The sequence below is a fragment of the Odocoileus virginianus genome, chromosome 27 (assembly GCF_023699985.2).
Source record: "Odocoileus virginianus isolate 20LAN1187 ecotype Illinois chromosome 27, Ovbor_1.2, whole genome shotgun sequence".
Classification (NCBI taxonomy): Eukaryota; Metazoa; Chordata; class Mammalia; order Artiodactyla; family Cervidae; genus Odocoileus; species Odocoileus virginianus.
The window spans coordinates 10,801,942-10,815,910 of NC_069700.1; the positions used below are offsets into that span (position 1 = coordinate 10,801,942).

Here is a 13,969-nt window from a genome sequence, read left to right on the forward strand (position 1 = left end):
GCTCCCGGTCTTGTTTTTGCTGACTGTATAGAGCGTCTCCATCTTTGGCTGCAAAGAATATAATCAATCAGATTTCGGTGTTGACCATCTGGTGATGTCTACTACCCTTAAATTATGGGCTTCCCAAATGGCTGACCAGTAAAGAACTCTGCATTGCAAGAAACGCAGCTTCTATCCCTGGGTCAGAAAGATCCCCTGGAGAAGGATATGGCAACCCACTCCAGTATTCATGCCTGGAAAATCCCATGGACAGAGGAGCTTGGCAGGTTACAGACCACGGGATCACAAGAGTCAGACATAATTTAGCAACTAAACCACCAATCACCATCACCATTAAATTACAACCTGACTATGAATAATGCTACACCCTAACCTACTCCATATACATACATTGACACATAAAGGAACAAATAAATGCTATTTAACAACTCACCACTGAGAGGATGAGATGGCTGGATGGCATCACTGATGCACTGGACTTGAACTTGGGCAAACTTTGGGAGATGATGAGAGACAGAGAGGCCTGACCGCTGCAGTCCATGGGTTCGCAGAAAGTCGGACACGACTGGGAGACTGAACAACTCCCTTCTACATTGCCAGTAGGGATATGTCACTGGGAGAGCTTTCCTGTTAGTGATACAGCGATGTTTCACAACTCCTTTCCATCACTCTCATCTTTCATAGTATTGCTCCGTATGCTCTGCTTTTTGCTCGTTCATTTGTCACCAGATTTCTCTTTTAATGCTTACGTCTGCTCCTCCCCAGAACTTCAGGACTGCATCACTCTTGAGAACGGAGGCCCCAGGCACACTCACTACCCAAAGCCAAGTGAAATTAATTGCTCTTGCCCTGACTTGGGGCCCTGATAGGTGGTAGGTATCGATAATACTAGCAAAAGAGATCTGTCCCGATTTGCACAGCTGAACGTATCCTTCTCGGGGCCAATCGAAAGTTCTGGCAACCTAAGTGTAACTGTTGGGGACGTCTACATTTTTAAAACAATGAAATGGAAAAAGCTATTCTGGAAAAATTTGACTGACTGGCAGGAGAGTCTCAGAGCTTAATCAACTGTCGAGAGATGCCGCGATTAGAACAAATGAGGACGGAGGCAGGGGATGAATGGAAGTGATTCCTGCTTTGAACCTCAGATAAAAGGGTTTTTTTTTTTTTTTTTTTTTTTTCTGAAATCGCCCAGCCCCAGAATTTCAAGGATCGCGTTCGCTGCCTGCTTCCTAAAGAGAGCTCGTTTCTGGGGGAGGTGTGTGCGTGCACGCGCGGGGGAGGCAAGGCTCGGGAGAGGGGCCCCAGCTCTCCGGAATAAACAGCAGGGGGAGAAGGGGAGCGCGCCGAGGCGGGCGGGAGGGGTTGGGGAGGCAGCATCGGGGCAAGGGCCGGGGGAGGGGCCTCGAGCCGCGCGCAGGGGCTGGTAGCCTGGAGATCCGAGCGCCTCCGGTACCTGGAGCTGCTGCCTGGGGAAGCTGACAGCGGACCTCCGCGGGCCTGCGCCCGAGCCCGGCCCTTCGGGGTCTCCCCGCCCGGGGCGCCGACCTCGCGCCCACGGTAAGGAAGGACGCGGGGTGCTGCCCTCGCCCCGGACCAGGTGCCTGCTCGGCCTGCCCAGCTGTCACCCCCTATTCCCTCCCTCGCCCCCTCCCCGGCCCCCTAGGCGCCGGGCTGAGCCTTGGGCAGTCGTCCCGCTGGGACTCGGACCCTCGCGGACCCCTGCCTCTTCTCCGTCCTCCCTCCTCTCTTTACCTCCCATTCCCCCCCAGGCAGCTCCGAAACCCCGCGCCCCCGGCCGCGGGAGAGAGGGGAGACGGGGGGGAGGTGTCGTACACCCTGCCCAGGTGTGTGTCGCAAGCACTGGCGCACCGATTTTCCCCGGAGTCTGGTCATTTCCAGGCTGAGATCACAACTCTTCTCCTTCCAACACATACCCTCCCCCACTTTTGTTACTATCCTAACTTTGGGAGGATATTAACCCCTGGTCAAGGTAGCTGTCTTATCTTTTGTATCTGCACCAAACAGGGATTGAGGTGCCTTGGTTTTATTTTTGTTTTTCCTGAAAATGAAACACTGTGATAAGTTTACAGGAGGTTCTGGGTGATTGCGGCGCTAGAACTTTATATAGTTTAAAATAGTAGCTCCTACTCGGATGCTGAGAGCCCGATTAAGAAATGGCAAGGTGTGTGCGTGTGCGAACAGTCTTTCGTGTATTGAAGAAAAAAAAAATTCCAGGTGATTACGATGCGCTCTCTCTCGTAATTACCTGAAAATATCTATCAGGTCCTTATGAGAAGGAGAGTGGGCACCCAGGTGTTGATAAACATCAGCTGAAAATCGTAGAGTGAACAGGGAGTTTAAACGGAGTGAAAGCTGGTTCCCTTCAAACTGATGAGTTTGGTGCGTGTCATTGGTTTTAAGACGGCAATTTTGAGAAAAGAAGGTAAACAGTTCCTTTGAAATTCAGATGTAGGATAGAGAGAAATACTGCACTTATAAGAGCCCTTGTTAAAGAGTTAGCTTTTACGCATCAACTTTTAAAATGTAAGGACTGCTTCCAAGTACTCTGGCAATTAGAGAGGACCGAGGCCTATTCTCCTGGGAATCAGAAAAGCTTCTTTCATTGTGCTTGCACTGGCTGACTTTCAGTCACCACTGGCAGTTTTACTTGTTGGTTGTTTTAAGGTTAAAGACCCAAATGAACATATCTTTAGGAACTAAAAGAGGAATTATCACATAAATTGATTTAGCTCTTGTTTGCATTCTAATTTATTTGAACTAAGCTCTTCTACCCTGACTTGGTTAAGAGTGTAAATTGAATTGTATTTGAGTTTGCAAACTGTGTCAAACTGTGTCATTGATGTTCACCTGCTGCTTTTCATGTATATGTATACCTGAATCATTCTAAGTACCTAACAAACTCTGAGTGTAACTGCTAGGGAAAATAAAGATTTGCATTTGTCTTTTGGAAATTTGAGGTGAAGGACTAATTTTTTTCAAACATCACGAAGTAGGCATAATGATAAATCATACAACATTTTATGACATAAGATGCTTGTTATGAAACAGGAATAGTATTTGATACATGCTTTCAAGGATATTAAGGACAAGTAGGCGACTGTCTGTAAAGCATTTTGAACTTTCAGAGTCACTGTCTAGGTATTGAGCCAATGGGATTGCTTTCCTGGCAAACTTTTTCTTTCTCCTTTCTAAAATTAACTTTCCCCTAGGAAAAATAGTGCAGATACACACAATTTAGCCAACCAAGTCCAGAAGATGCTGTATTTGAGTTTTAACAGTGACCTTAATTCCTTCCGGTATATCTCGTGTTTGCAGCTTATGACACAAAATATGCAGAAATATTCTTTACCCACTGACATTCTTAAAGCATTGGCTTCATGAGGGGAGTTATGGACAGAGTACAACATTGTGTTATAAAATCTGTTGGCTTGGGGAAAGCTATTATTATTTTCCTATGGTTTTTGTGTATTTGTGTGTACACGGGGTCTGGGACTTACATAATTCTGTATATATATGTAACACATGTTTTTAATAGGAATGAAAACCCACAATATTTTTCTTTGTGGCAGAGCACTGTAAGCATTAGGTTTTGATTACTTTTTCATGCCAATTTTAATATGACAGAACTGAAAACTTCAAGGAAATAATTCCATAAAGAGCTATTTGGAACTGAAGGCCTTTTTAATGAAAGATGTTTGAAGCCCTTAGTCTATGCGCTTAGCATCCGCTGAGCGATTCTTTGTGAGCGAGTGAGGGTGGTAGATCCAATTCTGGCAACCTCAGACACTGGATGATTAGACCCTGTCACTCTTCTCCAGACCTTTAATTTAGTCTGTAACTTGATGCTTCACTGACCCCACACTCTCCCTGCCACGCTAGCTCACAGAGGAATTGTTGGCACTCTGGGCTGAATTTTTTCCCCTCCCATCAATTACAACGTTTGCATTGGTTGCAGAATGCAGTTACATTTTTAGCTCAGTATTCTAAGAAATACCTTTAGCCACAGAGAGAGTAGGCTTAGGGCAGCCTCGCTCACAAATTGCCTTATTTAATCATGCTATGTTAATTTAATTTCTATGATTCACCTACATAGAAATAATCAAGTCATATGGCATTAAAATTGGAAGACACTTTAGAAACCATCTAGATTCTAATAATGTCTTCCTACAGATGAATATTGATGCAGTTGTAGCCATAATCCAAACTTGGAGGATAGACTTTACGTTTCATATTCTTTTCATCGGCATTCAATTTTATATTCTTTCCAGTTCTTGTAGTAGTGAGGACTTTGCTCATTTGAAATGAATTTCTTTACAAGTTCAGTGGTACAGGAATAGCATTAAAGTAAGTTGCAAATCTCTGATTTTCAGTGAAACTCAAAACTTGACCTTAAGGGCAATGTAGGTTGTTTACAAAGCCAATGAATTATTGTAAACTAGCATCCTGTGTTTTTCATTACTTTGGATGCGGCCTATTTCAACTGATTGACAGAAGAAAAGGAGTATCCTAAGCAAGATGATGGTAAAGAAAGAAAAGTAAGGTGGTGAGGTGTTTGAGGAACATGACTTACTAAGTCAGCAAATCATTCAGAAATGATTGGCCTTCAGACCCCTCCCAGAGATTTTATTCTGAAATAGTAGAGACGATCATTGGAGTTTCCAGTCTTCAAAATCCTACTTAAATAAGACTTGGTTTTTGGAAGTTCCACTTCTTGATTTTTTGCCTTTTAGGATCTTCTGTCTTAAAAGATCTATCTTCTCAAGTTCCTATGGTTGAAGATTTCCAAAAGAATTTATCCCAATACATAGGCACTGAAAGGATTGGATCCAGTCTTAAGAAACCATATAGATTCTAGGGGAGTACTCTCGCTAGTGCTGCAATTCGCTACCATTTATTTATTGAGGTATTTTACATACATTAAAAAGTATCTTTATAGCCCTAATGGATAGACGTTATCATGCCTTTTATATAGATCTGTGACTCAGAAGTTAAGCCTCTTGGGCATACTCACATACTGCTTTCAACACCCCACACTGCTTCTCTGTGAGTACAAGCTCTTGATTGAATCTGTAGATGATAGCATGCTAATTTGGGGATATCTGGCAAATTTCCTAATTCTGCAAAGACCTTATAAAGTCTTGTCTTGTCCTTGTATTTCAGTGTAAGTGTGTTCAATGAAAGTGGAACTCAACATTCTTAGATATATTTAATGACTAAAGACAATTACTACATTGAAAATATGTGTTCCAAAGTAGCATTAATCCTTAACAATCAGGATGCTTTTAAGAATATACTTTATAATTTCATGATATTTGGTGATTTATATCTATAAAGCGACTATTTGCTACATTCTCCATTGCCCTCTATAAGTGATTCTCTGTTACATTGAATCATTTCCTTCAAGGTTTTTAGAAATTCTGTCTCCCAGAGTTGTCCTGCCAGAGCTATTATAAATTAAAATGTATAGTCCTTTTACTAAGTTGTCTTTTAAGTCTCCTTTATTTTATAGTTGCTGTTGTTTGGTCGCCAAGTCATGTCCCTCTCTGTGACCCCATGAGCACACCAGGCTTTCCTGTCCTTCTCTGTCTCCCAGAGTCTGCTTAAACTCATGTCCATTGAGTTGGTGATGCCTTATTTAGCAGTGAGTTTTAACGTTGGTTTCATAAGTTTGTTTTAATCAACTTCTTTTGACTTGATTGTTTATTCTGTCTGATCAACAGTAAACCATACGTAAAGAGCGGATGAGTTATCTCAAAGTTTAATCTTTAAGGGTAGAAGCTTCTAGCCCAGGAGACTCTTTGCACCTGTGGAATGCATCCTTTTCTTCCGTGCAGTTTCTTCCATGTCCCCAAAGGCAGACATTATTCTCTGCATTTAACTGGTTCTTACAAAAATCTTTGTAAACAAAAGGCTCCACCGCTATGCCTAGTATGTATTCAGTTCAGTTCAGTTGCTCAGTCATGTCCAACTCTTTGCAACCCCATGGACTGCAGCACGCCAGGCCTCCCTGTCCACCAACTCTTGGAGCTTGCTCAAACTCATGTCTATTGAGTCAGTGATGCCATCCAACCATCTCATCCTCTGTCGTCCCCTTCTCCTCCTGTCTTTCCCAGCATCAGGGTCTTTTCCAGTGAGTCAGTTCTTCACATCAGGTGGCCAAAGTACTGGAGTTTCAGCTTCAGCATCAGACTTTCCAATGAAATATTCAGGACTGATTTCCTTTAAGGGGATTTGATTGACTGGTTTGATCTCATTGCTGTCAAAGTCACGCTCAAGAGTCTTCTCCAACACCATAGTTCAAAAGCATCAATTCTTTGGTTGCTCAGGTTTCTCTATGGTCCAACTCTTGCATCCATACATGACTACTCGAAAAACCATAGCCTTGACTAGACTAGTAATGTCTCTGCTTTTTAATATCCTGTCTAGGTTTGTCATAGTTTTTCTTCCAGGGAGCAAGCGTCTTTTAATTTCATGGCTGCAGTCACCATCTGCAATGATTTTGGAGCCCAAGAAAATAAAGTCTCTTGCTGTTTCCATTGTTACCCCATCTGTTGGCCTTGAAGTGATGGGACCAGATGCCATGATCTTAGTTTTTTGAATGTGGAGTTTTAAGCCAGCCTTTCCTAGTACATATAGCAACTCTCTCGTTCATACTGCCCAGTTTCTAGGTCTGCAAATTGGGACTGTTGCTGCCAGAAACTCAGGTAGCCCTTGTTCTCATTTCTGCCCCCTCTTGGAAAGTGCAGAAGTACCTCAGGAAATTTTGCTTTAAATCTTTCAGCAAGGTCCTGTAACTTGATGCTTTTTTCCCATAGTATTTAATGAGTCCAGACTTTTTACCTTTTTAAAGCAGTACTCTCCATTAGCATACTTGAGCAGCTTATCACTATTGAAATGTTTCTTGGGAAACCATGTGAGCAGAAAAAGGTAAGAGTATTTGGAATATTGTATGTGAATTTGTATATTTGTATATAAATATATTTCAGTTTATAAGTAGGCTTATAAAAGAGGTAATCCTTAGTTTCCTTAGTATTGTCCAAGACCAAGATGTAAAATTAGTCAACAGTCTGATATGTTCCTGAAACCTGTCTATTTTCAGTTGTATGCCTTATTTTATCCTTTGGAGTCAGAGGACCATGGCCTTTGGATTCGGAAGGTTGTGGCTTACATACATTTCTTAATACTCATCATGCAGCTTTTGCAAATTAGTTTTCTTAGCCTCATGTCCCTCATCTGGAAAAGGTGATAGTCACACCCAAGAGTGGTACGGATCACACAAGGTAATTATAGAGGAGTTGTCAGAACACACATGTCATGGTAGAAGGTGTGGATGAGGTGGCCCAAGGAAGTGGAGCAAAAAGAACCTTCAGCAGCGAAACTCAGAAAACATAGGAAGCCAGTCAATTAGAGGAGCCTGAGGAAAGGCAGCCAGAACAGAGGACAAAGATCAGGAGAGTGTGAAATCAGAGAATCAAAGGGAATTGAGAAATTTAAGATGAATTCTTAAGATGAAGGACGAAGAAGGTACCACTGGGTTTGGCAATTGGGTCCGTGTGACCTCAGCCATGGGCAGTTTCCTTGGTGAGATACGGACAAAAGGAAGTGGAATGATGAGTGAGCATCAGGAAGATAGGAAAGTGCAAGCAGCCGATAGAAAAATATTTCTCCCTTAGGCAGAAGGAGAAAGAGAGAGGTCAGTTGCCAAGCAGATACTCAAGACTGGGGTACTGGATTTGGACTTGAGGGCATAACAAAAATCCTACGCCTGAATTTTAGGGACTGAATGTTTACCAATTTTAAATCTTTTTCTAGTAAGGACATTAAAAACACTACCATCTCATTTCAGAAAAGAAAATATCAACATTAGGGAGTTAAGTAAATTTATCTTTATGAGCAAGTTAGTTTCTCAAATAGTAAAGATTTTCTTCTCTTGTTCAAGATTTATCTGTACTTTCAAATTTCCATCGCTGCTGCTGCTTTAGGGATCTGGCCTCACCAGTTACCTTTTTCCCCAAATATTTTCAATCTCGTCTTCTCCACTGATTCTTTTTCGTTAACATATACACGTACTCCATTCTCTTATCTTAAAAAAAAAAAACCTGTCCCTATTAACTTTTACGGAAATTAAACAGTGTCAGAAAGAAGGGATGCTTTATATGTGGCAGTAATAAAACTTGATTACTGATTGGACTTGGCAGATGAGAGAAAGGGAAGAATCTAAGATAGCTCCTGGGTGACTATGCCATTTGGTATCATGGATGAGGAGCTGGGCTGGAGAATAGAAGATCCTGGGTTCAGCCCGGCAACATAGATTGGGAACTCTGACTGTATCTTTGACTCTTTCTCCAGTGTGTTTCTAACTAGGTCCCCACCTCACCCTATCACCCGGCCTCAGTCATTGTCATTTCATCCTTCATGGTTGGTGCTTAAACCTTGGTTTCTAGAATTATTTAACTCTTGAACTTTCAAACCCTGCTTGTAGGTGTCTGTGAGCCAACAGAATACATGTTTTCTACTCGGGAAAAAAAATAGACATGGAGCACTTGAGAAAAATATAAGTACGCATGGAAAAGGATATTGAAGTGGAACCTGTTAATAGTTTTCAGTTTTAGCAGTGGCTCAAGACAATGGAGGCCACATTCCAAGGTGCGGTGTAAGATCACACTGCCGATGTGGGAAAGGAAGTACAGGAGAACCAGTTTAAATTGCTCATGATTAGCTTGTTGGCCACTTCCAGGTGATCAAACATGGTTGGAGAGGCCGAGGAAATAATTATTAGAAGGTTTTTAGAGAGTTGGTGGTGTATTTTGAGTCCCCCATCCTGGCCACCAACAGAAGGGTGTGAGGTACCTGCCCCTCAGCTCACGTCTAGAGAAAGGGTTTTATGCAGATCATTTGGAGTGTTGAATGCCCTTCAGAAGGCGAGGTGTAGAGAGTCAGGCCTGAGAAATCTGAAGGACGAGGGGCTGGCTGTCTAGCTCCTCTGATGATGGAGTGAAAGAGATGTCACTGCATCGCCCCTTAGTTTGATGGGGCTCTGAGTGCATGGGTTGTTACGTGAAGAACAAAAGTAGATCGCTACCCTAGAGCGTGAGCTAGCTGGGGTCCTCAGGTCATGTGGAAGAGGGCCCTTGGACCCCAGCTGGGAAAGCTGAGGAGGGAGCTGTGAGGGGAGTCAAGGTTTTCCGTCTCTAACCTCCATCATCTTCATCAGCATCCCACTCCTGGTTCAACAGAAAAAGTAAGCTCTTTAAGTGTCCATCAGTAGATGAATGGATAAAGAAATTGTGAAATACATAATGGAATATTACCCAGCCATAAAAAAGAATGAAATAATGCCATTTGCAGCAACATAGATGGACCTAGAGATGACTATCCTGAGTGAAGTAAGTCTGGCAGAGAGAAAGTCAAATAGCATGTGATATCACTTATACATGGAATATAAAAAATAGTACAAATGAACGTATTTACAAAACAGAAACAGACTCTAGACATAGAAAAACTTACAGTTATCAAAGGGAGAGTGAGGTGGGAGATAAATGAGCAGTATAGGATTAACAGATACATACTACCAAATAAAGAGATAAGGATTTACTGTATAGCATAGGGAACTATATTCAATATCATGTAATAGCCTAAAATGGAAAAGAATTGAAAAAAAAGTGTATATATATGTATTTGTATATTCAAATCACTTTGCTATACACCTGAAACTAAAGCATTATTGATAGTCAGCTGTACTTCAATTAAAAAAAGAGTAGGCTTTAAACACTCATCATGCTCACAAATCACCAGCATTAGATCTAATGATATAATTAGTCTGTATTAGTCAAGGAAGAATTTTCTGATGCGTTTTCCCCCTACCTCATCCCACTTTTGTATCAGAAAGTGGGGCAACCTCAATTAGCAATCTGGCCAGAGAGAGAAAGAGTCTTTGTATTCCTTTCCCACCACACCTGGCAAGGTTCAGTGGACCATACCTAGTTGCAGGAGGGAGCCTTGTAACTTCACATGAAGTTGGAAGAGTTTTAAGTGCTATATTCAGTTGGGAACATTACAGAACTGTGATTTTTTTGGATCTAGAGTGAGTTGAAAAGACTTCATTATTTGAGTGATTAGAAGTCATGACAACTGTCTTCGAATTTCATCCAAGGACAAAAGAAAAACCCCACATAATAAAATTAAAGAGGCAGTGGAAGAAACAGTCATTTTCTGATTCTATATCACGAATCTTGCTGGTTCATTTTAGGAGTCACACGTACATAACCATTTATAGTTTTTAAATGATACATAATTGGCAAAATGATAGGAGGGAAGGGCAGATATGGTTATCATAGAAATCAAATTTATCCACGGAAATGTCACAATAACTGTTTTCATTTCTTAAAATGATGCTAGGAGAATTTTAATTAATCAATTAAGATACACATTTGGTAACTTTAAGATGAGGTTTACAATCTGTTCCACAGCTGGGGAAATGATCTGAGATAGGGCTTTTGTGTAATAAGCAACATGAGACATTTCCCCCCTTCTGTTTCTAGAGAATCAGAGAAGCAATAAACAGCTAAGATAAATTGTTCGCCATTTATATTCTGCTACTGATCAATTTTTTAAAAGTGTATGCATTCCTGTAAAACAATAAAGATGATGTTCATAAGCCAGTAAACTCTGAAATAAACAAGAATGCTAATGGATGTCTCTTTTCAGCTTTTGGGAATTTTAAACTATCAGCTTCCATATTATCTTTGCAGCATTTGCAGTGTTATTCAGTCTTTTATGGACAATGAGGGACAAGGGGACAATCTAAATAATATTTTTATTAATGTGTTTCTAGAGTTGAAAAGACAACTTGAAAAATACATTTGAGTCACACACAGAGTATTTACATTGACAGCAAGTGTGGTTTATGCCATAGTAATGGAATTTCGGATCCAGCGGTAGTATATTAGATTGACTAATGTATCAGGAAGAAAGGTGATGACTTGGTATGGGGGTGTGAGTCAGTCTTCAGTAGAAGAAGTCCTGTACACTTAAGGTCCTGATGACAATGCCATCCTGTTCTAATACAGTTCCCTAGTGCAGTGGTTAAGAGCCAAAGTGCTAAAAGTGGTGTGACCTGGAGCATATCGTGAAATATTGCTTTTTCCCTTAGAAGGCAAAATTCCAGGATGTCTCCTAAGAGTCTCCTCCCTCGTGTACACCTCTGTAAATCCTTTCCCCTTAAGTGTGGCTCTATTAAAATGGTCTGCTTTTTTTCTTTTTCCATTCAAGATATTTTCAATTCTAGATCTTGTGTGGTTCTTCTTGAAATCTTGTTTTGTACTACTTTCTTCTGAGCATGCTAAGCCGCTTCAGTCATGTCTGACTTTTTGTGACCCCATGGACTGTAGCCTGCCAGGCTCCTCTGTCCATGGGATTCTCCAGGCAAGAATACTGAACTGGGTTGTCATGCCCTCCACCAGGGGATCTTCCTGACTTAGGGAGAGGATGGAATTTTTCTTGTCCTTCTACTCTCCTGACTTTATGTAAGCCTTACCTGGTAGGTAAATTCTACACTCGAAGGTAAATATCCTATTCTCATATTCCTAGCAGGTCTTTGATTTCTAATCACTGTTGTGGGTTTTGAGTTTCTTTTTTGTTTCTGGGAGACTTCCTTTTCTTGCTTTCTGCCCAGCTATGCACTTAAAATAATTGATTATATTTATCCAGAGCTTCTGTGTGTTAGCAGAGAAGGAGATGAGATGCGGTGACAAGGGGTGGGATGGAGTGGACTTTCCAAGTTGGCTCAGCAGGCCTTATTGACTTCATTTAGAAAGTGAAGTCCTTCACTTCATTTTGTGATCTACCCCCCTCCCCAGTCCATTTTACTTTTTATTGGAATTATATTGAATTATATAAAAATTAATGTGGAGAGAATTTATGTATTTACAACATTGAGTCCTTTCACTTGTGAATCTGGTATATATCCCATCCTTCATTTGAAATTTCTTCTTAATGTCCTACTGAAACTGCAGTTGAAAATCAGTACTGGGGACTCCCCTGGTGGGGTCCAGTGACCAGAACTCTAAGCACCCAATGCTGGGGACCTGTGTTTGATCCCTGGTCAGCGAACTAGATCCCACACGTGACAACCAAGACCCAGTGCAGCCAAAAATAAAAATAAATACTCAAAAAAAACAAACAAAAAAAATCGGTACTATATTCTTCTTGCTAAATTTAGTTCTGGGTTTTATACTTTATTCTTAGGTATTATTCCTGGCTTGTTGAATAACCATGAGCAGATTGTCTAATCATAATAGTGTTAATTTGGTGGAACTAATTACTATTATTTAACTCAACTGCTTAGTGAATATAAAGCAACAAACTTACTGGAATAATTCAGGTTAACATTTTCATTTATGAGTTTACTCTTACTATAGTTCGGAAGTCTAAAATACACATTTATCAAAATGACTCAAATGCATAAAGTATGCAAACACATAGAGCTTTTTGAAACATGGGTAAAAATAGAAACTACTAACAGAGTAGTAAACTAAATTGATATGTATGGTTTTTTTTCTTGTTTAATATTATCTTTTCTTTTTTTTTTCTCAGTTGATGTGTGTCAGAATCAGGATTTGAAATGATAAATTGAAAGAGGGAAATTGTGGAATCTATGGCTAGACTGGGGAGCTCAGATTTAGGCAACAGGCATTGAGTGAGCTCCATCGTCATTGCTAGGATATGGCAGAAGTCAACCCAAACATAACAGAAATGTTACTTTCCTGAAGAGGCCTTCAGTGGAGACTCTGGGACCACACCCTCTCTTGGCAGCGAAAAAAAAACTGTCTACCCTGGTTTCATGTACCCACAGTTTTGAAGGATTTTGCAAAATTTATCATTTCTTTTAATTAAAAAAAAGATGTCTGGCACCATATGTCAGGTGATACAGGAATCTAACAGAACATCCAAGCCTAAATGGGCAAATCTTATATATGTTAGTAATTTCTGGGCTGTAATATTCTCCATGCTGTCTTTAGTTATTCTGTCATGCTTAGATAGTACCTATATTACATTTGCTCATTTTAGAAAATTGCACCTTTGCTGTTCATTTTCATTATTTTTTCATATTATTGGAAAAATAAAAATATAAAGCCTAATCCATGCTTTTTAAACTATGATTCCACTCACAACTGTTCTGAGAACATATTAGGGAGGTTATGGGAAATAAAAAGACTCATTACATGATTTACTAAAGTGAAATCCATATATGAAAACAAATGGGATGTGCATTATTAACAGTGGAACTTGTACATGGTATTATGGTTAAAAATCAGTTTATTTATCAAGTTTGTATACCTTCTTCACATGCAGCTGGTTGGATTTGTTTTTATCATCTCCCTTTAAATATGGAGATGAAAGAAAATGAGAGTGAAAGCAAGTCAAATTTGTTGTATCTGAGAAGCCTAGTGAAAGGCTGTTAAGAGTTGCTATGTAATAGTCTCCCTTGTGGCTCAGCTGAAGAATCCGCCTGCAATGCGGAAAACCTGGGTTCAATCCCTGGGTTGGGACGATCCCCTGGAGAAGAAAATGGCCACCCACTCCGGTATTCTTGCCTGGAAAACCCATGGACAGAGGAGCCAGGAGGGCTACAGACCATAGGGTCACAAGAGTCAGACAGAACTTAACGACTAAACCACCACTACTTTATCTTTAAATCAAAATGTATGATTTGTTTTATAATGAGAGAAGCCTTAATAGAGGCTTCTTGATAGAGGCTTATCTTGATAAACAAGGAGGCAGAAGCAGAAGGGAGTATGGTCTGTTTGGAAGTAACATTTACCCAGCACCTATGCTCTCTCTGTGGGCTTCCCGGGTGGCGCAGATGATAAAGAACCCGCCTGCAATGCGGGAGACCTGGGTTCAATTCCTGGGTTGGGAAGATCCCCTGGAGAAGGGAGCGGCT

At 40.8% G+C, this 13,969-nt stretch overlaps 1 protein-coding gene across 1 annotated transcript in view; it reads left to right on the plus strand.

The window, feature by feature from the left end:
• The first annotated feature begins 1,404 nt into the window (after positions 1 to 1,404).
• The window catches only part of RNF144B (ring finger protein 144B), a 138,683-nt gene continuing 126,118 nt past the window's right edge, over positions 1,405 to 13,969 (plus strand). The window contains exon 1 of the mRNA XM_070456198.1: positions 1,405 to 1,560. The gene's annotated coding sequence lies outside the window, so the exon portion shown is untranslated. The remainder of the gene's footprint in view (positions 1,561 to 13,969) is intronic.